The sequence below is a fragment of the Oncorhynchus nerka genome, linkage group LG18 (genome assembly GCF_034236695.1).
Source record: "Oncorhynchus nerka isolate Pitt River linkage group LG18, Oner_Uvic_2.0, whole genome shotgun sequence".
NCBI classification, from domain to species: Eukaryota; Metazoa; Chordata; class Actinopteri; order Salmoniformes; family Salmonidae; genus Oncorhynchus; species Oncorhynchus nerka.
The window spans coordinates 10,573,578-10,601,078 of NC_088413.1; the positions used below are offsets into that span (position 1 = coordinate 10,573,578).

At 43.3% G+C, this 27,501-nt stretch overlaps 13 non-coding genes across 13 annotated transcripts; all 13 read right to left on the bottom strand.

The window, feature by feature from the left end:
- Positions 1–200: 200 nt before the first annotated feature.
- On the bottom strand, positions 201–365 carry LOC135562025 (U1 spliceosomal RNA). Its single transcript, XR_010459848.1, has one exon. It is a non-coding gene; the product is annotated as a U1 spliceosomal RNA (small nuclear RNA).
- Positions 366–1,482: 1,117 nt separating this feature from the next.
- On the bottom strand, positions 1,483–1,639 carry LOC135562036 (U1 spliceosomal RNA). Its single transcript, XR_010459859.1, has one exon. It is a non-coding gene; the product is annotated as a U1 spliceosomal RNA (small nuclear RNA).
- A 2,095-nt stretch (positions 1,640–3,734) lies between these two features.
- LOC135562012 (U1 spliceosomal RNA) lies at positions 3,735–3,898 on the bottom strand. Its single transcript, XR_010459835.1, has one exon. It is a non-coding gene; the product is annotated as a U1 spliceosomal RNA (small nuclear RNA).
- A 2,119-nt stretch (positions 3,899–6,017) lies between these two features.
- On the bottom strand, positions 6,018–6,181 carry LOC135562011 (U1 spliceosomal RNA). Its single transcript, XR_010459834.1, has one exon. It is a non-coding gene; the product is annotated as a U1 spliceosomal RNA (small nuclear RNA).
- Positions 6,182–8,367: 2,186 nt separating this feature from the next.
- On the bottom strand, positions 8,368–8,530 carry LOC135562029 (U1 spliceosomal RNA). The gene has a single exon (XR_010459852.1). It is a non-coding gene; the product is annotated as a U1 spliceosomal RNA (small nuclear RNA).
- Positions 8,531–10,726: 2,196 nt separating this feature from the next.
- On the bottom strand, positions 10,727–10,892 carry LOC135562028 (U1 spliceosomal RNA). Its single transcript, XR_010459851.1, has one exon. It is a non-coding gene; the product is annotated as a U1 spliceosomal RNA (small nuclear RNA).
- Positions 10,893–13,054: 2,162 nt separating this feature from the next.
- LOC135562030 (U1 spliceosomal RNA) lies at positions 13,055–13,217 on the bottom strand. Its single transcript, XR_010459853.1, has one exon. It is a non-coding gene; the product is annotated as a U1 spliceosomal RNA (small nuclear RNA).
- A 2,096-nt stretch (positions 13,218–15,313) lies between these two features.
- Positions 15,314–15,475, bottom strand: LOC135562014 (U1 spliceosomal RNA). Its single transcript, XR_010459837.1, has one exon. It is a non-coding gene; the product is annotated as a U1 spliceosomal RNA (small nuclear RNA).
- Positions 15,476–17,684: 2,209 nt separating this feature from the next.
- On the bottom strand, positions 17,685–17,847 carry LOC135562027 (U1 spliceosomal RNA). Its single transcript, XR_010459850.1, has one exon. It is a non-coding gene; the product is annotated as a U1 spliceosomal RNA (small nuclear RNA).
- A 2,206-nt stretch (positions 17,848–20,053) lies between these two features.
- On the bottom strand, positions 20,054–20,217 carry LOC135562021 (U1 spliceosomal RNA). The gene has a single exon (XR_010459844.1). It is a non-coding gene; the product is annotated as a U1 spliceosomal RNA (small nuclear RNA).
- A 2,169-nt stretch (positions 20,218–22,386) lies between these two features.
- On the bottom strand, positions 22,387–22,550 carry LOC135562003 (U1 spliceosomal RNA). Its single transcript, XR_010459826.1, has one exon. It is a non-coding gene; the product is annotated as a U1 spliceosomal RNA (small nuclear RNA).
- Positions 22,551–24,660: 2,110 nt separating this feature from the next.
- On the bottom strand, positions 24,661–24,824 carry LOC135562013 (U1 spliceosomal RNA). Its single transcript, XR_010459836.1, has one exon. It is a non-coding gene; the product is annotated as a U1 spliceosomal RNA (small nuclear RNA).
- A 2,148-nt stretch (positions 24,825–26,972) lies between these two features.
- LOC135562020 (U1 spliceosomal RNA) lies at positions 26,973–27,134 on the bottom strand. The gene has a single exon (XR_010459843.1). It is a non-coding gene; the product is annotated as a U1 spliceosomal RNA (small nuclear RNA).
- Positions 27,135–27,501: the final 367 nt, after the last annotated feature.

Below are 27,501 nucleotides of genomic sequence, written 5' to 3' on the forward strand. Positions count from 1 at the left end.
CGGGTTATCAGAAGACAAAAATGTATCTCTGAGGCCTTAGTTGACTTCTAAACAAACAGACCCTACATTCTATAGCCATTCATCTGATAAGAACATGTAAATGTTGACATATGTCCTTCTCAACACACGAAACTAGATAGACCTGCGAGTTGAAACATATCAAATTGACTATGTTTCTTAATTATTTTTAACATCAAGATCAGGGGAGAGCGCGAACGCAGTCCCCCACTACCAGAAATAATGCAATCGAGATTTCCACATTTGAGAAATTCGCAGGGGTCAGCACAACCGGGAGTGCAATGGCTGAGCCTCGCCCTGGGTGAACCGCCTTCTTGATCACGGTGTCTCCCTTGCCAGGTAAGTATGAGTTGTACCCCTTGGTAGAGGAGCACTCCTTCCAGGACAAAGGTGTTTGACTCACGGTTTCCACTTCTACTACTGATATACCACACACATCATATTGAACAAGGTTTAATGATGTTTACGAATACAATTGCGGACAAGGTGAAGAAAAAGCAATACATTTTGTTTTACTATATTATATCACGGACCGACTGTTTTCTCATCATGCAACACGGCATAAATTCTATATACATTGAATTTCTTGTCTAAATGTCCGTCTGGTTACACACAAGTAGGCGATGTACCAAAATGCTGAAATCACATTCGTGCACACAGCCAACCGAAAGACACCACTTTTTTTCTGGTGTTTTGTAGCGTTCCAGACGTTGTAGGAATAGTTTCATCACGCTTGTTTTCTGCTCTCAGTAAAATATGATTCCACCATCGACCACAGGGTGGCATACGACCAACAGATATGGAGGAGAAACAGTAGCCTACTACTTCGACTTTGACTGATTTTATCAGGAAATAAGTGGACCAGGGACATGTCTGTGGAATGGTAATGGTTGACCAGGGAAATGTCTGTTGTCATGGTAATGGTTGACCAGAAAATGTCTGTTGTCATGGTAATGTTTGACCAGGGAAATGTCTGTTGTCAAGGTAATGGTTGACCAGGGAAATGTCTGTGGCATGGTAATGGTTGACCAGGGCAATGACTGTGGCATGGTAATGGTTGACATTTACTGTGGTCTTAAATGACAAACTGTCCTATAAATGATTGAATAATCTAGCAAATAAAAGACCTCAATCCAGATAAGACCTGATCCAGATTACGTCATGAGGGCACAAAATGATCCATTCACAAGTAGGCCTTTTCCTTGACATTATCGGGACATGACAGGCATAATCACCAGTGCTACCATAACATATCACACACATCCGGGTTATCAGAAGACAAAAATGTATCTCTGAGGCCTTAGTTGACTTCTAAACAAACAGACCCTACATTCTATAGCCATTCATCTGATAAGAACATGTAAATGTTGACATATGTCCTTCTCAACACACGAAACTAGATAGACCTGCGAGTTGAAACATATCAAATTGACTATGTTTCTTAATTATTTTTAACATCAAGATCAGGGGAGAGCAGTCCCCCACTACCAGAAATAATGCAATCGAGATTTCCACATTTGAGAAATTCGCAGGGGTCAGCACAACCGGGAGTGCAATGGCTGAGCCTCGCCCTGGGTGAACCGCCTTCTTGATCACGGTGTCTCCCTTGCCAGGTAAGTATGAGTTGTACCCCTTGGTAGAGGAGCACTCCTTCCAGGACAAAGGTGTTTGACTCACGGTTTCCACTTCTACTACTGATATACCACACACATCATATTGAACAAGGTTTAATGATGTTTACGAATACAATTGCGGACAAGGTGAAGAAAAAGCAATACATTTTGTTTTACTATATTATATCACGGACCGACTGTTTTCTCATCATGCAACACGGCATAAATTCTATATACATTGAATTTCTTGTCTAAATGTCCGTCTGGTTACACACAAGTAGGCGATGTACCAAAATGCTGAAATCACATTCGTGCACACAGCCAACCGAAAGACACCACTTTTTTCTGGTGTTTTGTAGCGTTCCAGACGTTGTAGGAATAGTTTCATCACGCTTGTTTTCTGCTCTCAGTAAAATATGATTCCACCATCGACCACAGGGTGGCATTAACCAACAGATATGGAGGAGAAACAGTAGCCTACTACTAATCAAGAAAAAGACACAGTTAGACAGACTTTTTATCAGGAAACATGGACCAGGGACATTTTAAATTGTCAATGGTACCAGGGAAAGCAGTCCAGCAGAATGTCTGTCATGAAACATTTTGCCAGAAAGGAGACTGGATGAAATGATCAGAGGAAGAACTACAGCTTCATTCTGTCCAATGTCAATGCCCTAAATTTCCAGTAGCCATGATTGATTTTTGACCCAACGCTGGGCCAAAATGTCGTAGTTTTGCTGTACGGATTCAGACATGGTGATCTATTTGACAAAAACAAATGTCTTTGCTGTAATGTAGTTTGACCAGGTAATAGCAATAATGCCCCTCAAATGAGGTTTGTTGTTTATGATGGTGTTAAATGACAAACCCTATCCACATTGAAGGATCAGCAAAAACGGACCTCAATCTATTTTGAGTGGCAGTCTAATGGTCCTGGGAAAAGTCATTTATGAATAGATGGATGAATATACTGAGAACACAGTGCTTATTATCAGAACTACAGTCTGGTCTGGTTTTAGAAATACCCACTCTGATTGACACCCTGTTTTGACTGACTTCAAGGAAAAGTGGACCAGGAACATGACTGTGGCATGGTAATGGTTGACCAGGGAAATATCTGTGGAAGTAATGGCTTTGTAGGGAAATCTCTGTGAATGATTTCAACCAGGGATGTTTATCTGTCTGAAGGGTTGAAGGGACATGTCTGTCAAATGATAATGGTTGCCCAGGGAAATGTCTATTTTTAACATGGTTGATCAGGGAAATGTCTGTCACTAAGACCAGGGAATGTCTATGGAATGGTAACATTTGACCAAATTGTCTGTGGCATGGTAATGGTTGACAAGGGAAAATGTGGCATGGTAATGGTTGACCAGGGAAATATATGTGGCATGGTAATGGTTGATATATACAGGAATATTACTGTGGTCAGGGTGGTCTGACCAGGGAAATATGTGGAATGGTAATTCATGTAGTTGACCAGGTTGCATGACTGTGGCATGGTAACCAATTTGAATTTTTATCAGGACAACCATGGTTTGACATGTCTGTGGCATGGTAATGGTTGACCAGGAAATGAAATGATATTGAAAACAAGGTAATGGTTGACCAGGGAAATGTCTGTGGAATGGTAATGGTTGACCAGGGAAATGACTGTGGACATGGTAATGGTTGACCAGGGAAATGTCTGTGGCATGGTAATGGTTGACCAGGGAAATTCTGTCATGGTAATGGTTGACCAGGGAAATTCTGTGGTCTTAAATGACAAACTGTGACCATTGAAATGTCTGTGGCAAAAAAAAAGACCTCAAATCCAGATTACATGGTCATGAGGGCACAAATGTACCAAAAGGCCTTTTCCTTGACATTATCGGGACATGTCAGGCATAATCACCAGTGCTAAATAACATGTCACACACATCCGGGTTATCAGAAGACAAAAATGTATCTCTGAGGCCTTAGTTGACTTAAACTTATAAACAGACCCCATTTATTCATCTGATAAGAACATATAAATGTTGACATATGTCCTTCTCAACACACGAAACTCATCAAATAGACTCCGAGTTTGACACATTCCTACATTATTTTTAACATCAAGATCAGGGGAGAGCGCGAACGCAGTCCCCCACTACCAGAAATAATGCAATCGAGATTTCCACATTTGAGAAATTCGCAGGGGTCAGCACAGCCGTAGTGCAATGGCTGAGCCTCGCCCTGGGTGAACCGCCTTCTTGATCACGGTGTCTCCCTTGCCAGGTAAGTATGAGTTGTACCCCTTGGTAGAGGAGCACTCCTTCCAGGACAAAGGTGTTTGACTCACGGTTTCCACTTCTACTACTGATATACCACATCATATTGAACCAGGTTTAATGATGTTTACGAATACAATTGCGGACAAGGTGAAGAAAAAGCAATACATTTTGTTTTACTATATTATATCACGGACCGACTGTTTTCTCATCATGCAACACGGCATAAATTCTATATACATTGAATTTCTTGTCTAAATGTCCGTCTGGTTACACACAAGTAGGCGATGTACCAAAATGCTGAAATCACATTCGTGCACACAGCCAACCGAAAGACACCACTTTTTTTCTGGTGTTTTGTAGCGTTCCAGACGTTGTAGGAATAGTTTCATCACGCTTGTTTTCTGCTCTCAGTAAAATATGATTCCACCATCGACCACAGGGTGGCATACGACCAACAGATATGGAGGAGAAACAGTAGCCTACTACTTAATCAACAAAAAGACACAGATAGAAGCTATCGGAGTGTGCTGACATGGCCATAGTAAACAATTGTAATTTGTCACAGTAGCAGCCAGCAGATATCTACATGAAAAAAAAAACACGCCAGAAAGGAGACTGGATGAAAGAAGCCTGCGGAGGAAGAACTACAGCTTCAAATCCAATCAGAGCAGCAGGATCAACCTACAGCCCCGCCCTCCTCTTTCCAGACATACAAATAGCCAGGTGATTGATTTTAATAGATCAGTGCAGCCAAACCTGGACAAAGCCAAATGAATAGGCTACTACAACTCGTAGTTTTAAAAACATCAGACAGGTGATCTAGGTGACAAAAACAAATGTGTTTGCTGTTCTAATGTAGTTTGTAACCAGTTTGTAATAGCAATAATGCCCCTCTGAGGTTTGTTGATGTATGGCCAATGTTAGAGATGACCCCTATCCACAAAGAAGGACAGCAAAAGGTGGACCTGTATCTATTTTGAGTGTGCAGTCTAAGGTCCTGGGAAAAGTCATTTATGAATAGATGGATGAATATACTGGCGAGAACATGCAAGAACACTCTTATCAGAACTACAGTCTGGTTTTAGAAATACCCACTTCTATTGACACCTCTGTTTTGACTGACTTCATCAGGAAATGAGTGGACCAGGAACATGACTGTGGCATGGTAATAGTTTGGTTGACCAGGGAAATATCTGTGGAATGGTAATGGTTGACCAGGGAAATTTCTGTGGAATGGTTGACCAGGGAAATATCTGTGGAAGGGTTGACCAGGGAAATCTGTGGCATGATAATTTGCCCAGGGAAATGTCTGTGGAATGGTTGACCAGGAAATGTCTGTGGCATGGTAGACCAGGGACATGTCTGTGGAATGGTAATGGTTGACCAGGGAATTGTCTGTGGCATGGTAATGGTTGACAAAGGGAAATGTATGATCATGAGTAATGATTTGACCAGGGAAATATATGTGGACAGTAATGGTTGACCAGGGAAATTACTGTGGAATGGTAATGGTTGACCAGGAAATAAGTGGACAGGGACATGTGGAATGGTAATGGTGACCAGGGAAATGACCAGGGAAATGAGTGGCATGGTAGACCAGGGAAATGTGGTAATGGTTGACCAGGGAATGTCTGTGGCATGGTAATGGTTGACCAGGGAAATGTCTGTTGCACATGGTAATGACCAGGGAAATGTCTGTGGCATGGTAATGGTTGACCAGGGAAATGTCTGTGGAATGGTAATGGTTGACCAGGGAAAATGGTAATGGGACATTTTGTTTTAATGGTAATTGACATTGACTGTGGTCTTAAATGACAAACTGTCCATAAATGATTGAATAACCATTAAAAGACCTCAATCCAGATTGTCATGAGGGCACAAAATGATCCATTCTAGGCCTTTTCCTTGACATTAAACATGACAAATGTCACCAGTGCTACCATAACTGTCACACACATGGTTATCAGAAGACAAAAATGTCTCTGAGGCCTTACTGGTTGACTTTAAACAAACAGACCCCATTTATTCATCTGATAAGAACATATAAATGTTGACATATGTCCTTCTCAACACGAAACTCAATAGAACTCCGAGTTTGATTCCTATGTTTCATTATTTTTAACATCAAGATCAGGGGAGAGCGCGAACGCAGTCCCCCACTACCAGAAATAATGCAATCGAGATTTCCACATTTGAGAAATTCGCAGGGGTCAGCACAGCCGGAGTGCAATGGCTGAGCCTCGCCCTGGGTGAACCGCCTTCTTGATCACGGTGTCTCCCTTGCCAGGTAAGTATGAGTTGTACCCCTTGGTAGAGGAGCACTCCTTCCAGGACAAAGGTGTTTGACTCACGGTTTCAGCTTCTACTACTGATATACCACACACATCATATTGAACAAGGTTTAATGATGTTTACGAATACAATTGCGGACAAGGTGAAGAAAAAGCAATACATTTTGTTTTACTATATTATATCACGGACCGACTGTTTTCTCATCATGCAACACGGCATAAATTCTATATACATTGAATTTCTTGTCTAAATGTCCGTCTGGTTACACACAAGTAGGCGATGTACCAAAATGCTGAAATCACATTCGTGCACACAGCCAACCGAAAGACACCACTTTTTTTCTGGTGTTTTGTAGCGTTCCAGACGTTGTAGGAATAGTTTCATCACGCTTGTTTTCTGCTCTCAGTAAAATATGATTCCACCATTGACCACAGGGTGGCATACGAACCACAGATATGGAGGAGAAACAGTAGCCTACTACTTAATCAACAAAAACACATTAGAAGTCACTCGGAGTGTGCTGACATGGCCATATGTATTTGTAATTTGTCACAGTAGCAGCCAGCAGATATCTACATGAAACACGCCAGGAAAGGAGACTGGATGAAATGAAGCCAGCGGAGGAAGAACTACAGCTTCACTCTATCCAATCAGAGCAGCAGGAAACCTACAGCCCCGCCCTCCTCTTTCCAGACATACAAACTAGCCAGGTGATTGATTTTAGATCACGCAGCCAAACCTGGACAACGCTGGGCCAATTGAATAGGCTACTACAACTCGTAGTTTTGTCGTACTTTTCAGACAGGTGATATTTGACAAAAACAAATGTGTTTGCTGTTCTAATGTAGTTTGTAACCAGTTTGTAATAGCAATAATGCCCCTCTGAGGTTTGTTGTGTATGGCCAATGTTAGAGTGACCCCTATCCACAAAGAAGGACACAAAACGGACCTGTATCTATTTTGAGTGTGCAGTCTAAGGTCAAGGGAAAAGTCATTTATGAATAGATGGATGAATATACTGGCGAGAACACTCTTATCAGAACTACAGTCTGGTTTTAGAAATACCCACTCTATTGACACCTCTGTTTTGACTGACTTCATCAGTTTGGAAATGAGTGGACCAGGAACATGACTGTGGCATGGTAATGGTTGACCAGGGAAATATCTGTGGAATGGTAATGGTTGACCAGGGAAATCTCTGTGGAATGGTTGACCAGGGAAATATCTGTGGAAGGGTTGACCAGGGAAATGTTGTGGCATGATAATGGTTTATCAGGGAAATGTCTGTGGAATGGTTGACCAGGGAAATGACCAGGGAAAGGCCTGTGGCATGGTAGACCAGGGACATGTCTGTGGAATGGTAATGGTTGACCAGGGAATTGTCTGTGGCATGGTAATGGTTGACAAGGGAAATGTATGCATTGGACCAGGGAAATATATTAATGGTAATGGTTGACCAGGGAATGGCAGGGAAATACTGTGGCATGGTAATGGTTGGAGGGAAACAGTAGTAACTTGAATTTGACCTGGGGATTTTTATCATGGAAATTGACCAGGGACATGTCTGTGGAATGGTAATGGTTGACCAGGGAAATGTATGATTCCACCATGTCATGGTAATGGTATGACCAGGGAAATGTCTGTGTCATGGTAATGGTTGACCAGGGAAATGTCTGTGGTAATGGTTGACCAGGGAAATGTCTGTGGCATGGTAATGGTTGACCAGGGAAATGTCTGTGGCATGGTAATGGTTGACCAGGGAAATTTACTGTGGAATGGTAAATGACAAACTGACCAGGGAAATGATCTGTGAATAATGGTTGACCAGGGAAATGTCTGTCAATGGTAATGGTTGACCAAAATGACTGTGGCATGGTAATGGTTGACCAGGGAAATGTCTGTGGAATGGTTGACCAGGGGAAATTCATGTAATGGTTGACAAAGGGATCCATGTAGGAATGTTGACATTATCGGGACATGACCAGGCAAATGCTACCATAACATATCACACACATGGTTGATCAGAAGACAAAAATGTCTCTCTGGCCTTAGTTGAACTTAAAACAAACAGACCCCATTATTCATCTGATAAGAACATAAATGTTGACACATGTCCTTCTCAACACGAAACTCAGATAGAACTCCGAGTTTGAAACATTCAAATTGACTATTATTTTTAACATCAAGATCAGGGGAGAGCGCGAACGCAGTCCCCCACTACCAGAAAAATGCAATCGAGATTTCCACATTTGAGAAATTCGCAGGGGTCAGCACAGCCGGAGTGCAATGGCTGAGCCTCGCCCTGGGTGAACCGCCTTCTTGATCACGGTGTCTCCCTTGCCAGGTAAGTATGAGTTGTACACGTTGGTAGAGGAGCACTCCTTCCAGGACAAAGGTGTTTGACTCACGGTTTCACCTTCTACTACTGATATACCACATCATATTGAACAAGGTTTAATGATGTTTACGAATACAATTGCGGACAAGGTGAAGAAAAAGCAATACATTTTGTTTTACTATATTATATCACGGACCGACTGTTTTCTCATCATGCAACACGGCATAAATTCTATATACATTGAATTTCTTGTCTAAATGTCCGTCTGGTTACACACAAGTAGGCGATGTACCAAAATGCTGAAATCACATTCGTGCACACAGCCAACCGAAAGACACCACTTTTTTCTGGTGTTTTGTAGCGTTCCAGACGTTGTAGGAATAGTTTCATCACGCTTGTTTTCTGCTCTCAGTAAAATATGATTCCACCATTGACCACAGGGTGGCATACGAACCACAGATATGGAGGAGAAACAGTAGCCTACTACTTAATCAACAAAAAGACACAGTAGAAGCTACTCGGAGTGTGCTGACATGGCCATACTGTATTTGTAATTTGTCACAGTAGCAGCCAGCAGATATCTACATGAAACACGCCAGAAGGAGACTGGATGAAATGAAGCCAGCGGAGGAAGAACTACAGCTTCACTCTATCCAATCAGAGCAGCAGGATCAACCTACAGCCCCGCCCTCCTCTTTCCAGACATACAAACTAGCCAGGTGATTGATTTTAGATCACGCAGCCAAACCTGGACAACGCTGGGCCAATTGAATAGGCTACTACAACTCGTAGTTTTGTCGTACTTTTCAGACAGGTGATCTATTTGACAAAAACAAATGTGTTTGCTGTTCTAATGTAGTTTGTAACCAGTTTGTAATAGCAATAATGCCCCTCTGAGGTTTGTTGTGTATGGCCAATGTTAGAGTGACCCCTATCCACAAAGAAGGACAGCAAAACGGACCTGTATCTATTTTGAGTGTGCAGTCTAAGGTCCTGGGAAAAGTCATTTATGAATAGATGGATGAATATACTGGCGAGAACACTCTTATCAGAACTACAGTCTGGTTTTAGAAATACCCACTCTACTGACACCTCTTTGACTGACTTCATCAGGAAATGAGTGGACCAGGAACATGACTGTGGCATGGTAATGGTTGACCAGGGAAATATCTGTGGAATGGTAATGGTTGACCAGGGAAATCTCTGTGGAATGGTTGACCAGGGAAAGTCTGTGGAAGGGTTGACCAGGGAAATGTCTGTGGCATGATAATGGTTGCCCAGGGAAATGTCTGTGGAATGGTTGACCAGGGAAATGTCTGTGGCATGGTAGACCAGGGACATGTCTGTGGAATGGTAATGGTTGACCAGGGAATTGTCTGTGGCATGGTAATGGTTGACAAGGGAAATGTAAATGTAATGGTTGACCATTGGAATGGTAATGGTTGACCAGGGAAATTACTTGGAATGGTAATCATTGATCAGGAAAAATATGATTCCACCATCGACCACAGGGTTGACCAGGGAAATGGAGGAGAAACATACTACTTCGAATTTGACCAGGGTGACCAATGTCTGTGAAATGGTAATGGTTGACCAGGGAAATGTCTGTTGTCATGGTAATGGTTGACCAGGGACCATGGTTGACAGGGAAATGTCTGTGGCATGGTAATGGTTGACCAGGGAAATGTCTGTGTCATGGTAATGGTTGACCAGGGTAATGGTTGACCAGGGAAAATGTCAAGGTAATGGTGGTAATGGTTGACCAGGGAAATGTCTGTGGCATGGTAATGGTTGACCAGGGAAATGACTGTGGAATGGTAATGGTTGACATTTACTGTGGTCTTAATGGTTGACAGGGAAATGTCTGTGGAATATAATGATTGAATGACCAGGAAATATCTGTGGACCTCAATGTCCAGATTGACCAGGGAAATGTCTGGGCACAAAATGATCCACCACAAAATGTCTTCCTTGACATTAATGGTTGACCAGGCAAATGTCTGCTACCATAACATATCACACACATGGGTGATCAGAAGACAAAAATGTCTCTGAGGCCTTAGTTGAACTTAAAAACAAACAGACCCCATTATTCATCTGATAAGAACATATAAATGTTGACACATGTCCTTCTCAACACACGAAACTCAGATAGAACTCCGAGTTTGAAACATTCAAATTGACTATGTTTTATTTTTTAACATCAAGATCAGGGGAGAGCGCGAACGCAGTCCCCACTACTACCATAAATAATGCAATCGAGATTTCCACATTTGAGAAATTCGCAGGGGTCAGCACAGCCGGAGTGCAATGGCTGAGCCTCGCCCTGGGTGAACCGCCTTCTTGATCACGGTGTCTCCCTTGCCAGGTAAGTATGAGTTGTACACGTTGGTAGAGGAGCACTCCTTCCAGGACAAAGGTGTTTGACTCACGGTTTCACCTTCTACTACTGATATACCACATCATATTGAACAAGGTTTAATGATGTTTACGAATACAATTGCGGACAAGGTGAAGAAAAAGCAATACATTTTGTTTTACTATATTATATCACGGACCGACTGTTTTCTCATCATGAAACACGGCATAAATTCTACATATATTGAATTTCTTGTCTAAATGTCCGTCTGGTTACACACAAGTAGGCGATGTACCAAAATGCTGAAATCACATTCGTGCACACAGCCAACCGATAGACACCACTTATTTCTGGTGTTTTGTAGCGTTCCAGACGTTGTAGGAATAGTTTCATCAAGCTTGTTTTCTGCTCTCAGTAAAATATGATTCCACCATTGACCACAGGGTGGCATACGAACCACAGATATGGAGGAGAAACAGTAGCCTACTACTTAATCAACAAAAAGACACAGTTAGAAGCTACTCGGAGTGTGCTGACATGGCCATACTCGTATTTGTAATTTGTCACAGTAGCAGCCAGCAGATATCTACATGAAACACGCCAGGAAAGGAGACTGGATGAAATGAAGCCAGCGGAGGAAGAACTACAGCTTCACTCTATCCAATCAGAGCAGCAGGATCAACCTACAGCCCCGCCCTCCTCTTTCCAGACATACAAACTAGCCAGGTGATTGATTTTAGATCACGCAGCCAAACCTGGACAACGCTGGGCCAATTGAATAGGCTACTACAACTCGTAGTTTTGTCGTACTTTTCAGACAGGTGATCTATTTGACAAAAACAAATGTGTTTGCTGTTCTAATGTAGTTTGTAACCAGTTGTAATAGCAATAATGCCCCTCTGAGGTTTGTTGTGTATGGCCAATGTTAGAGTGACCCCTATCCACAAAGAAGGACAGCAAAACGGACCTGTATCTATTTTGAGTGTGCAGTCTAAGGTCCTGGGAAAAGTCATTTATGAATAGATGGATGAATATACTGGCGAGAACACTCTTATCAGAACTACAGTCTGGTTTTAGAAATACCCACTCTATTGACACCTCTGTTTTGACTGACTTCATCAGGAAATGAGTGGACCAGGAACATGACTGTGGCATGGTAATGGTTGACCAGGGAAATATCTGTGGAATGGTAATGGTTGACCAGGGAAATCTCTGTGGAATGGTTGACCAGGGAAATATCTGTGGAAGGGTTGACCAGGGAAATGTCTGTGGCATGATAATGGTTGCCCAGGGAAATGTCTGTGGAATGGTTGACCAGGGAAATGTCTGTGGCATGGTAGACCAGGGACATGTCTGTGGAATGGTAATGGTTGACCAGGGCATGGTAATTGTCATGTTTGGCATGGTAATGGTTGACACCAGGGGATGGTTGACCAGGAAATGGTAATGGTTGACCAGGGAACCAGGAAATATGACATGTCTGTGGAATGGTAATGGTTGACCAGGGAATGTACTGTCATGGTAATGGTAATGGTTGACCAGGGAAATGAATGGTTGACCAGGGACATGTCTGTGGCATGGTAATGGTTGACCAGGGAAACCATGGTTGACCAGGGAAATGTCTGTGGCAGGTAATGGTTGACCAGGGAAATGTCTGTGGCATGGTAATGGTTGACCAGGGAAATGACTGTGGCATGGTAATGGTTGACCAGGGAAATGTCTGTGGCATGGTAATGGTTGACCAGGGAAATGTCTGTGGAATGGTAAATGGTTGACCAGGGAAATGTCTGTGGAATGGTAATGGTTGACCAGGGAAATAATGGACCTAATGGTTGACCAGGGAAATATCTGTGGAATGGTAATGGTTGACCAGGGAAATGATCAATGGTTGACCAGGGAAATGTCTGTGGCATTAATGGTTGACCAGGGAAATGACCAGGGAAAGGGAATGGTTCACAGGGAAATGTCTGTGCTACCATGGTAATGGTTGACCAGGGAAAATGGTAATGGTTGACCAGGGAAATGTCTGTGGCATGGTAACGGTTGAACTTAAACTTATAAACAGACCCCATTATTCATCTGATAAGAACATATAAATGTGGACACATGTCCTTCTCAACACGAAACTCAATAGAACTCCGAGTTTGACACATTCCTACATTATTTTTAACATCAAGATCAGGGGAGAGGCGAACGCAGTCCCCCACTACCATAAATTATGCAATCGAGATTTCCACATTTGAGAAATTCGCAGGGGTCAGCACAGCCGGAGTGCAATGGCTGAGCCTCGCCCTGGGTGAACCGCCTTCTTGATCACGGTGTCTCCCTTGCCAGGTAAGTATGAGTTGTACACGTTGGTAGAGGAGCACTCCTTCCAGGACAAAGGTGTTTGACTCACGGTTTCACCTTCTACTACTGATATACCACATCATATTGAACAAGGTTTAATGATGTTTACGAATACAATTGCGGACAAGGTGAAGAAAAAGCAATACATTTTGTTTTACTATATTATATCACGGACCGACTGTTTTCTCATCATGAAACACGGCATAAATTCTACATATATTGAATTTCTTGTCTAAATGTCCGTCTGGTTACACACAAGTAGGCGATGTACCAAAATGCTGAAATCACATTCGTGCACACAGCCAACCGATAGACACCACTTATTTCTGGTGTTTTGTAGCGTTCCAGACGTTGTAGGAATAGTTTCATCAAGCTTGTTTTCTGCTCTCAGTAAAATATGATTCCACCATTGACCACAGGGTGGCATACGAACCACAGATATGGAGGAGAAACAGTAGCCTACTACTTAATCAACAAAAAGACACAGTAGAAGCTACTCGGAGTGTGCTGACATGGCCATACTCGTATTTGTAATTTGTCACAGTAGCAGCCAGCAGATATCTACATGAAACACGCCAGGAAAGGAGACTGGATGAAATGAAGCCAGCGGAGGAAGAACTACAGCTTCACTCTATCCAATCAGAGCAGCAGGATCAACCTACGCCCCGCCCTCCTCTTTCCAGACATACAAACTAGCCAGGTGATTGATTTTAGATCACGCAGCCAAACCTGGACAACGCTGGGCCAATTGAATAGGCTACTACAACTCGTAGTTTTGTCGTACTTTTCAGACAGGTGATCTATTTGACAAAAACAAATGTGTTTGCTGTTCTAATGTAGTTTGTAACCAGTTTGTAATAGCAATAATGCCCCTCTGAGGTTTGTTGTGTATGGCCAATGTTAGAGTGACCCCTATCCACAAAGAAGGACAGCAAAACGGACCTGTATCTATTTTGAGTGTGCAGTCTAAGGTCCTGGGAAAAGTCATTTATGAATAGATGGATGAATATACTGGCGAGAACACTCTTATCAGAACTACAGTCTGGTTTTAGAAATACCCACTCTATTGACACCTCTGTTTTGACTGACTTCATCAGGAAATGAGTGGACCAGGAACATGACTGTGGCATGGTAATGGTTGACCAGGGAAATATCTGTGGAATGGTAATGGTTGACCAGGGAAATCTCTGTGGAATGGTTGACCAGGGAAATATCTGTGGAAGGGTTGACCAGGGAAATGTCTGTGGCATGATAATGGTTGCCCAGGGAAATGTCTGTGGAATGGTTGACCAAATGGAAATGTCTGTGGCATGGTAGACCAGGGACATGTCTGTGGAATGGTAATGGTTGACCAGGGAATTGTCTGTGGCATGGTAATGGTTGACAAGGGAAATGTATGTGGCATGGTAATGGTTGACCAGGGAAATAATGTGGCATGGTAATGGTTGACCAGGGAAATTACTGATGGAATGGAAATGGTTGACCAGGGAAATGATGAATGGTAATGGTTGACCAGGGAAATGACTGTGGCATGGTTGACCAGGGAAATGTCTGTGTGGTAATGGTTGACCAGGGAAATGTCTGTGGCATGGTAATGGTTGACCAGGGAAATGTCTGTGGCACGGTAATGGTTGACCAGGGAAATGTCTGTGTCAATGGTAATGTTGACCAGGGAAATGACTGTGGAATGGTAATGGTTGACCAGGGAAATGATCTGTGGCATGGTAATGGTTGACCAGGGAAATATCTGTGGCATGGTAATGGTTGACCAGGGAAAATCTAGGAATCTGTGGAAGGGTTGACCAGGGAAATGTCTGATCCATGATAATGGTTGACCAGGGAAATGTCTGTGGGACATGACAGGCAGGGAAATGTCTGTGGAATGGTTGACCATAAAATGTCACACATGGTTATCATGGTTGACCAGGGAAATGTCTGTGGCATGGTAACGGTTGAACTTAAACTTATAAACAGACCCCATTATTCATCTGATAAGAACATATAAATGTTGACACATGTCCTTCTCAACACGAAACTCAATAGAACTCCGAGTTTGACACATTCCTACATTATTTTTAACATCAAGATCAGGGGAGAGCGCGAACGCAGTCCCCACTACCATAAATTATGCAATCGAGATTTCCACATTTGAGAAATTCGCAGGGGTCAGCACAGCCGGAGTGCAATGGCTGAGCCTCGCCCTGGGTGAACCGCCTTCTTGATCACGGTGTCTCCCTTGCCAGGTAAGTATGAGTTGTACACGTTGGTAGAGGAGCACTCGTTCCAGGACAAAGGTGTTTGACTCACGGTTTCACCTTCTACTACTGATATACCACATCATATTGAACAAGGTTTAATGATGTTTACGAATACAATTGCGGACAAGGTGAAGAAAAAGCAATACATTTTGTTTTACTATATTATATCACGGACCGACTGTTTTCTCATCATGAAACACGGCATAAATTCTACATATATTGAATTTCTTGTCTAAATGTCCGTCTGGTTACACACAAGTAGGCGATGTACCAAAATGCTGAAATCACATTCGTGCACACAGCCAACCGATAGACACCACTTATTTCTGGTGTTTTGTAGCGTTCCAGACGTTGTAGGAATAGTTTCATCAAGCTTGTTTTCTGCTCTCAGTAAAATATGATTCCACCATTGACCACAGGGTGGCATACGAACCACAGATGGATATGGAGGAGAAACAGTAGCCTACTACTTAATCAACAAAAAGACACAGTAGAAGCTACTCGGAGTGTGCTGACATGGCCATACTCGTATTTGTAATTTGTCACAGTAGCAGCCAGCAGATATCTACATGAAACACGCCAGGAAAGGAGACTGGATGAAATGAAGCCAGCGGAGGAAGAACTACAGCTTCACTCTATCCAATCAGAGCAGCAGGATCAACCTACAGCCCCGCCCTCCTCTTTCCAGACATACAAACTAGCCAGGTGATTGATTTTAGATCACGCAGCCAAACCTGGACAACGCTGGGCCAATTGAATAGGCTACTACAACTCGTAGTTTTGTCGTACTTTTCAGACAGGTGATCTATTTGACAAAAACAAATGTGTTTGCTGTTCTAATGTAGTTTGTAACCAGTTTGTAATAGCAATAATGCCCCTCTGAGGTTTGTTGTGTATGGCCAATGTTAGAGTGACCCCTATCCACAAAGAAGGACAGCAAAACGGACCTGTATCTATTTTGAGTGTGCAGTCTAAGGTCCTGGGAAAAGTCATTTATGAATAGATGGATGAATATACTGGCGAGAACACTCTTATCAGAACTACAGTCTGGTTTTAGAAATACCCACTCTATTGACACCTCTGTTTTGACTGACTTCATCAGGAAATGAGTGGACCAGGAACATGACTGTGGCATGGTAATGGTTGACCAGGGAAATATCTGTGGAATGGTAATGGTTGACCAGGGAAATCTCTGTGGAATGGTTGACCAGGGAAATATCTGTGGAAGGGTTGACCAGGGAAATGTCTGTGGCATGATAATGGTTGCCCAGGGAAATGTCTGTGGAATGGTTGACCAGGGAAATGTCTGTGGCATGGTAGACCAGGGACATGTCTGTGGAATGGTAATGGTTGACCAGGGAATTGTCTGTGGCATGGTAATGGTTGACAAGGGAAATGTATGTGGCATGGTAATGGTTGACCAGGGAAATATATGTGGCATGGTAATGGTTGACCAGGGAAATTACTGTGGAATGGTAATGGTTGACCAGGGAAATGACTGTGGAATGAATGGCATGACCAGGGAAATGACTGTGGCATGGTAGACCAGGGAAATGACTGTGGCATGGTTGACCAGGGAAATGTCTGTGGCATGGTAATGGTTGACCAGGGAAATGACTGTGGCACAAGGTAATGGTGACCAGGGAAAATGGTCATGGTAATGACCAGGGAAAATGTCTGTGGCACATGGTAATGGTTGACCAGGGAAATGTCTGTGGAATGGTTGACCAGGGAAATGTCTGTGGCATGGTAATGGTTGACCAGGGAAATGTCTGTGGAATGGTAATGGTTGACCATGGTTGGGAAATACTGTGGAAATATCTGTGGAATGGTAATGGTTGACCAGGGAAATATCTGTGGAAGGGTTGACAGGGAAATGTCTGTGGCATGATAATGGTTGAAATAAAAGGGAAATGTCTGTGGAATGGTTGACCAGGGCACAAAATGTCCATTCACAAGTAGGAAATGTCTGTGGAATGGTTGACCAGGGAAATGTCTGTGGCATGGTAATGGTTGACCAGGAAAATGTCTGTTGTCATGGTTGACCAGGGAAATGTCTGTGGAACTTGAACTTAAACTTATAAACAGACTCCATTATTCATCTGATAAGAACATATAAATGTTGACACATGTCCTTCTCAACACGAAACTCAATAGAACTCCGAGTTTGACACATTCCTACATTATTTTTAACATCAAGATCAGGGGAGAGCGCGAACGCAGTCCCCCACTACCATAAATTATGCAATCGAGATTTCCACATTTGAGAAATTCGCAGGGGTCAGCACAGCCGGAGTGCAATGGCTGAGCCTCGCCCTGGGTGAACCGCCTTCTTGATCACGGTGTCTCCTTGCCAGGTAAGTATGAGTTGTACACGTTGGTAGAGGAGCACTCCTTCCAGGACAAAGGTGTTTGACTCACGGTTTCACCTTCTACTACTGATATACCACATCATATTGAACAAGGTTTAATGATGTTTACGAATACAATTGCGGACAAGGTGAAGAAAAAGCAATACATTTTGTTTTACTATATTATATCACGGACCGACTGTTTTCTCATCATGAAACACGGCATAAATTCTACATATATTGAATTTCTTGTCTAAATGTCCGTCTGGTTACACACAAGTAGGCGATGTACCAAAATGCTGAAATCACATTCGTGCACACAGCCAACCGATAGACACCACTTATTTCTGGTGTTTTGTAGCGTTCCAGACGTTGTAGGAATAGTTTCATCAAGCTTGTTTTCTGCTCTCAGTAAAATATGATTCCACCATTGACCACAGGGTGGCATACGAACCACAGATATGGAGGAGAAACAGTAGCCTACTACTTAATCAACAAAAAGACACAGTAGAAGCTACTCGGAGTGTGCTGACATGGCCATACTCGTATTTGTAATTTGTCACAGTAGCAGCCAGCAGATATCTACATGAAACACGCCAGGAAAGGAGACTGGATGAAATGAAGCCAGCGGAGGAAGAACTACAGCTTCACTCTATCCAATCAGAGCAGCAGGATCAACCTACAGCCCCGCCCTCCTCTTTCCAGACATACAAACTAGCCAGGTGATTGATTTTAGATCACGCAGCCAAACCTGGACAACGCTGGGCCAATTGAATAGGCTACTACAACTCGTAGTTTTGTCGTACTTTTCAGACAGGTGATCTATTTGACAAAAACAAATGTGTTTGCTGTTCTAATGTAGTTTGTAACCAGTTTGTAATAGCAATAATGCCCCTCTGAGGTTTGTTGTGTATGGCCAATGTTAGAGTGACCCCTATCCACAAAGAAGGACAGCAAAACGGACCTGTATCTATTTTGAGTGTGCAGTCTAAGGTCCTGGGAAAAGTCATTTATGAATAGATGGATGAATATACTGGCGAGAACACTCTTATCAGAACTACAGTCTGGTTTTAGAAATACCCACTCTATTGACACCTCTGTTTTGACTGACTTCATCAGGAAATGAGTGGACCAGGAACATGACTGTGGCATGGTAATGGTTGACCAGGGAAATATCTGTGGAATGGTAATGGTTGACCAGGGAAATCTCTGTGGAATGGTTGACCAGGGAAATATCTGTGGAAGGGTTGACCAGGGAAATGTCTGTGGCATGATAATGGTTGCCCAGGGAAATGTCTGTGGAATGGTTGACCAGGGAAATGTCTGTGGCATGGTAGACCAGGGACATGTCTGTGGAATGGTAATGGTTGACCAGGGAATTGTCTGTGGCATGGTAATGGTTGACAAGGGAAATGGCATGTGGCATGGTAATGGTTGACCAGGGAAATGTATGTGGCATGGTAATGGTTGACCAGGGGACTGTGGAATGGTAACTGTGGAATGGTAATGGTTGACCAGGGAAATACTGTGGAATGGTGACCAGGAAAATGGTTGACCAGGGAAATGACTGTGGCATGGTAGACCAGGGAAATGTCTGTGGAATGTGGACCATGGTGGTAATGGTTGACCAGGGAAATGTCTGTGGCATGGTAATGGTTGACCAGGGAAATGTCATGGTAATGGTTGACCAGGGAAATGACTGTGGCATGGTAATGGTTGACCAGGGAAATGTCTGTGGCATGGTAATGGTTGACCAGGGAAATGACTGTGGAATGGTAATGGTTGACCAGGGGGAAAATGACCAGGGAAAATGACTGGGAATCTGTGGCATGGGGAAATATCTGTGGCATGGTAATGGTTGACCAGGGAAATGTCTGATAATGGTTGACCAGGGAAATGTCTGTCAATAATGGTTGACCAGGGAAATGTCTGTCATTAATGGTTGACCAGGGAAATGTCTGTGGAATGGTTGACCAGGGAAAATGTCTGTCTGGAATGGTTGACCAGGGAAATGTCTGTCATGGTTGACCAGGGAAAATGTCTGTTGTCATGGTTGACCAGGGAAATGTCTGTGGCATGGTAACGGTTGAACTTAAACTTATAAACAGACCCATTATTCATCTGATAAGAACATATAAATGTTGACACATGTCCTTCTCAACACGAAACTCAATAGAACTCCGAGTTTGACACATTCCTACATTATTTTTAACATCAAGATCAGGGAGAGCGCGAACGCAGTCCCCCACTACCATAAATTATGCAATCGAGATTTCCACATTTGAGAAATTCGCAGGGGTCAGCACAGCCGGAGTGCAATGGCTGAGCCTCGCCCTGGGTGAACCGCCCTCTTGATCACGGTGTCTCCCTTGCCAGGTAAGTATGAGTTGTACACGTTGGTAGAGGAGCACTCGTTCCAGGACAAAGGTGTTTGACTCACGGTTTCACCTTCTACTACTGATATACCACATCATATTGAACAAGGTTTAATGATGTTTACGAATACAATTGCGGACAAGGTGAAGAAAAAGCAATACATTTTGTTTTACTATATTATATCACGGACCGACTGTTTTCTCATCATGAAACACGGCATAAATTCTACATATATTGAATTTCTTGTCTAAATGTCCGTCTGGTTACACACAAGTAGGCGATGTACCAAAATGCTGAAATCACATTCGTGCACACAGCCAACCGATAGACACCACTTATTTCTGGTGTTTTGTAGCGTTCCAGACGTTGTAGGAATAGTTTCATCAAGCTTGTTTTCTGCTCTCAGTAAAATATGATTCCACCATTGACCACAGGGTGGCATACGAACCACAGATATGGAGGAGAAACAGTAGCCTACTACTTAATCAACAAAAAGACACAGTAGAAGCTACTCGGAGTGTGCTGACATGGCCATACTCGTATTTGTAATTTGTCACAGTAGCAGCCAGCAGATATCTACATGAAACACGCCAGGAAAGGAGACTGGATGAAATGAAGCCAGCGGAGGAAGAACTACAGCTTCACTCTATCCAATCAGAGCAGCAGGATCAACCTACAGCCCCGCCCTCCTCTTTCCAGACATACAAACTAGCCAGGTGATTGATTTTAGATCACGCAGCCAAACCTGGACAACGCTGGGCCAATTGAATAGGCTACTACAACTCGTAGTTTTGTCGTACTTTTCAGACAGGTGATCTATTTGACAAAAACAAATGTGTTTGCTGTTCTAATGTAGTTTGTAACCAGTTTGTAATAGCAATAATGCCCCTCTGAGGTTTGTTGTGTATGGCCAATGTTAGAGTGACCCCTATCCACAAAGAAGGACAGCAAAACGGACCTGTATCTATTTTGAGTGTGCAGTCTAAGGTCCTGGGAAAAGTCATTTATGAATAGATGGATGAATATACTGGCGAGAACACTCTTATCAGAACTACAGTCTGGTTTTAGAAATACCCACTCTATTGACACCTCTGTTTTGACTGACTTCATCAGGAAATGAGTGGACCAGGAACATGACTGTGGCATGGTAATGGTTGACCAGGGAAATATCTGTGGAATGGTAATGGTTGACCAGGGAAATCTCTGTGGAATGGTTGACCAGGGAAATATCTGTGGAAGGGTTGACCAGGGAAATGTCTGTGGCATGATAATGGTTGCCCAGGGAAATGTCTGTGGAATGGTTGACCAGGGAAATGTCTGTGGCATGGTAGACCAGGGACATGTCTGTGGAATGGTAATGGTTGACCAGGGAATTGTCTGTGGCATGGTAATGGTTGACAAGGGAAATGTATGTGGCATGGTAATGGTTGACCAGGGAAATATATGTGGCATGGTAATGGTTGACCAGGGAAATTACTGTGGAAATGTTGTAATGGAATGGTAATGACCAGGGAAATGACTGTGGCATGGTAATGGTTGACCAGGGAAATGACTGTGGCATGGTAGACCAGGGAAATGACTGTGGCATGGTAATGGTTGACCAGGGAAATGTCTGTGGCATGGTAATGGTTGACCAGGGAAATGTCTGTGGCACGGTAATGGTTGACCAGGGAAATGTCTGTGGCATGGTAATGGTTGACCAGGGAAATGACCGTGGAATGGTAATGGTTGACCAGGGAAATATCTGTGGCATGGTAATGGTTGACCAGGGAAATATCTGTGGAATGGTAATGGTTGACCAGGGAAATATCTGTGGAAGGGTTGACCAGGGAAATGTCTGTGGCATGATAATGGTTGACCAGGGAAATGTCTGTGGAATGGTTGACCAGGGAAATGGTTGAACCAGGGAAATGTCTGTGGCATGGAATGGTTGACCAGGGAAATGTCCATGGTTGACCAGGGAAATGTCTGTGGTTGACCAGGGAAATGTCTGTGGCATGGTCTGTGTCATGGGTTGGAAATGTCTGTGGCATGGTAACGGTTGAACTTAAACTTATAAACAGACTCCATTATTCATCTGATAAGAACATATAAATGTTGACACATGTCCTTCTCAACACGAAACTCAATAGAACTCCGAGTTTGACACATTCCTACATTATTTTTAACATCAAGATCAGGGGAGAGCGCGAACGCAGTCCCCCACTACCATAAATTATGCAATCGAGATTTCCACATTTGAGAAATTCGCAGGGGTCAGCACAGCCGGAGTGCAATGGCTGAGCCTCGCCCTGGGTGAACCGCCTTCTTGATCACGGTGTCTCCCTTGCCAGGTAAGTATGAGTTGTACACGTTGGTAGAGGAGCACTCGTTCCAGGACAAAGGTGTTTGACTCACGGTTTCACCTTCTACTACTGATATACCACATCATATTGAACAAGGTTTAATGATGTTTACGAATACAATTGCGGACAAGGTGAAGAAAAAGCAATACATTTTGTTTTACTATATTATATCACGGACCGACTGTTTTCTCATCATGAAACACGGCATAAATTCTACATATATTGAATTTCTTGTCTAAATGTCCGTCTGGTTACACACAAGTAGGCGATGTACCAAAATGCTGAAATCACATTCGTGCACACAGCCAACCGATAGACACCACTTATTTCTGGTGTTTTGTAGCGTTCCAGACGTTGTAGGAATAGTTTCATCAAGCTTGTTTTCTGCTCTCAGTAAAATATGATTCCACCATTGACCACAGGGTGGCATACGAACCACAGATATGGAGGAGAAACAGTAGCCTACTACTTAATCAACAAAAAGACACAGTAGAAGCTACTCGGAGTGTGCTGACATGGCCATACTCGTATTTGTAATTTGTCACAGTAGCAGCCAGCAGATATCTACATGAAACACGCCAGGAAAGGAGACTGGATGAAATGAAGCCAGCGGAGGAAGAACTACAGCTTCACTCTATCCAATCAGAGCAGCAGGATCAACCTACAGCCCCGCCCTCCTCTTTCCAGACATACAAACTAGCCAGGTGATTGATTTTAGATCACGCAGCCAAACCTGGACAACGCTGGGCCAATTGAATAGGCTACTACAACTCGTAGTTTTGTCGTACTTTTCAGACAGGTGATCTATTTGACAAAAACAAATGTGTTTGCTGTTCTAATGTAGTTTGTAACCAGTTTGTAATAGCAATAATGCCCCTCTGAGGTTTGTTGTGTATGGCCAATGTTAGAGTGACCCCTATCCACAAAGAAGGACAGCAAAACGGACCTGTATCTATTTTGAGTGTGCAGTCTAAGGTCCTGGGAAAAGTCATTTATGAATAGATGGATGAATATACTGGCGAGAACACTCTTATCAGAACTACAGTCTGGTTTTAGAAATACCCACTCTATTGACACCTCTGTTTTGACTGACTTCATCAGGAAATGAGTGGACCAGGAACATGACTGTGGCATGGTAATGGTTGACCAGGGAAATATCTGTGGAATGGTAATGGTTGACCAGGGAAATCTCTGTGGAATGGTTGACCAGGGAAATATCTGTGGAAGGGTTGACCAGGGAAATGTCTGTGGCATGATAATGGTTGCCCAGGGAAATGTCTGTGGAATGGTTGACCAGGGAAATGTCTGTGGCATGGTAGACCAGGGACATGTCTGTGGAATGGTAATGGTTGACCAGGGAATTGTCTGTGGCATGGTAATGGTTGACAAGGGAAATGTATGTGGCATGGTAATGGTTGACCAGGGAAATATATGGCATGGTAATGGTTAATGGTTGACCAGGGAAATTACTGTGGAATGGTAATGGTTGACCAGGGAAATGACTGTGGAATGGTAGACCAGGGAAATGACTGTGGCATGGTAGACCAGGGACATGTCTGTGGCATGGTAATGGTTGACCAGGGAAATGACTGTGGCACGGTAATGGTTGACCAGGGAAATGTCTGTGGCACGGTAATGGTTGACCAGGGAAATGACTGTGGAATGGTAATGGTTGACCAGGGAAATGACTGTGGAATGGTAATGGTTGACCAGGGAAATGACTGTGGAATGGTAATGGTTGACCAGGGAAATATCTGTGGCATGGTAATGGTTGACCAGGGAAATATCTGTGGAAGGGTTGACCATCTGTGGAATGGAATGGTTGGGAAATGTCTGTGGCATGATAATGGTTGACCAGGGAAATGTCTGTGGAATGGTTGACCAGGGAAATGTCTGTGGAATGGTTGACCAGGGAAATGTCTGTGGCATGGTAATGGTTGACCAGGGAAATGTCTGTGGCATGGTAACGGTTGAACTTAAACTTATAAACAGACTCCATTATTCATCTGATAAGAACATATAAATGTTGACACATGTCCTTCTCAACACGAAACTCAATAGAACTCCGAGTTTGACACATTCCTACATTATTTTTAACATCAAGATCAGGGGAGAGCGCGAACGCAGTCCCCCACTACCATAAATTATGCAATCGAGATTTCCACATTTGAGAAATTCGCAGGGGTCAGCACAGCCGGAGTGCAATGGCTGAGCCTCGCCCTGGGTGAACCGCCTTCTTGATCACGGTGTCTCCCTTGCCAGGTAAGTATGAGTTGTACACGTTGGTAGAGGAGCACTCGTTCCAGGACAAAGGTGTTTGACTCACGGTTTCACCTTCTACTACTGATATACCACATCATATTGAACAAGGTTTAATGATGTTTACGAATACAATTGCGGACAAGGTGAAGAAAAAGCAATACATTTTGTTTTACTATATTATATCACGGACCGACTGTTTTCTCATCATGAAACACGGCATAAATTCTACATATATTGAATTTCTTGTCTAAATGTCCGTCTGGTTACACACAAGTAGGCGATGTACCAAAATGCTGAAATCACATTCGTGCACACAGCCAACCGATAGACACCACTTATTTCTGGTGTTTTGTAGCGTTCCAGACGTTGTAGGAATAGTTTCATCAAGCTTGTTTTCTGCTCTCAGTAAAATATGATTCCACCATTGACCACAGGGTGGCATACGAACCACAGATATGGAGGAGAGAGAAACAGTAGCCTACTACTTAATCAACAAAAAGACACAGTAGAAGCTACTCGGAGTGTGCTGACATGGCCATACTCGTATTTGTAATTTGTCACAGTAGCAGCCAGCAGATATCTACATGAAACACGCCAGGAAAGGAGACTGGATGAAATGAAGCCAGCGGAGGAAGAACTACAGCTTCACTCTATCCAATCAGAGCAGCAGGATCAACCTACAGCCCCGCCCTCCTCTTTCCAGACATACAAACTAGCCAGGTGATTGATTTTAGATCACGCAGCCAAACCTGGACAACGCTGGGCCAATTGAATAGGCTACTACAACTCGTAGTTTTGTCGTACTTTTCAGACAGGTGATCTATTTGACAAAAACAAATGTGTTTGCTGTTCTAATGTAGTTTGTAACCAGTTTGTAATAGCAATAATGCCCCTCTGAGGTTTGTTGTGTATGGCCAATGTTAGAGTGACCCCTATCCACAAAGAAGGACAGCAAAACGGACCTGTATCTATTTTGAGTGTGCAGTCTAAGGTCCTGGGAAAAGTCATTTATGAATAGATGGATGAATATACTGGCGAGAACACTCTTATCAGAACTACAGTCTGGTTTTAGAAATACCCACTCTATTGACACCTCTGTTTTGACTGACTTCATCAGGAAATGAGTGGACCAGGAACATGACTGTGGCATGGTAATGGTTGACCAGGGAAATATCTGTGGAATGGTAATGGTTGACCAGGGAAATCTCTGTGGAATGGTTGACCAGGGAAATATCTGTGGAAGGGTTGACCAGGGAAATGTCTGTGGCATGATAATGGTTGCCCAGGGAAATGTCTGTGGAATGGTTGACCAGGGAAATGTCTGTGGCATGGTAGACCAGGGACATGTCTGTGGAATGGTAATGGTTGACCAGGGAATTGTCTGTGGCATGGTAATGGTTGACAAGGGAAATGTATGTGGCATGGTAATGGTTGACCAGGGAAATATATGTGGCATGGTAATGGTTGACCAGGGAAATTACTGTGGAATGGTAATGGTTGACCAGGGAAATGACTGTGGCATGGTAGACCAGGGAAATGACTGTGGCATGGTAGACCAGGGAAATGACTGTGGCATGGTAGACCAGGGACATGTCTGTGGCATGGTAATGGTTGACCAGGGAAATGACTGTGGCACGGTAATGGTTGACCAGGGAAATGTCTGCATGGTAATGGTTGACCACTGTGGAATGGTAATGGTTGACCAGGGAAATGACCGTGGAATGGTAATGGTTGACCAGGGAAATGTCTGGGAAATGATCTGTGGAATGGTAATGGTTGACCATGGTTGGGAAATGTCTGTGGAATGGTAATGGTTGACCAGGGAAATATCTGTGGAATGGTAATGGTTGACCAGGGGGAAATGGTCTGATAATGGTTGACCAGGGAAAATGAATGGTTGACCAGGGAAATGTCTGTGGCATGGTAATGGTTGACCAGGGAAAATGTCTGTTGTCATGGTTGACCAGGGAAATGTCTGTCTGGTAATGGTTGCAGGGAAATGTCTGTGGCATGGTAACGGTTGAACTTAAACTTATAAACAGACCCCATTATTCATCTGATAAGAACATATAAATGTTGACACATGTCCTTCTCAACACGAAACTCAATAGAACTCCGAGTTTGACACATTCCTACATTATTTTTAACATCAAGATCAGGGAGAGCGCGAACGCAGTCCCCACTACCATAAATTATGCAATCGAGATTTCCACATTTGAGAAATTCGCAGGGGTCAGCACAGCCGGAGTGCAATGGCTGAGCCTCGCCCTGGGTGAACCGCCTTCTTGATCACGGTGTCTCCCTTGCCAGGTAAGTATGAGTTGTACACGTTGGTAGAGGAGCACTCGTTCCAGGACAAAGGTGTTTGACTCACGGTTTCACCTTCTACTACTGATATACCACATCATATTGAACAAGGTTTAATGATGTTTACGAATACAATTGCGGACAAGGTGAAGAAAAAGCAATACATTTTGTTTTACTATATTATATCACGGACCGACTGTTTTCTCATCATGAAACACGGCATAAATTCTACATATATTGAATTTCTTGTCTAAATGTCCGTCTGGTTACACACAAGTAGGCGATGTACCAAAATGCTGAAATCACATTCGTGCACACAGCCAACCGATAGACACCACTTATTTCTGGTGTTTTGTAGCGTTCCAGACGTTGTAGGAA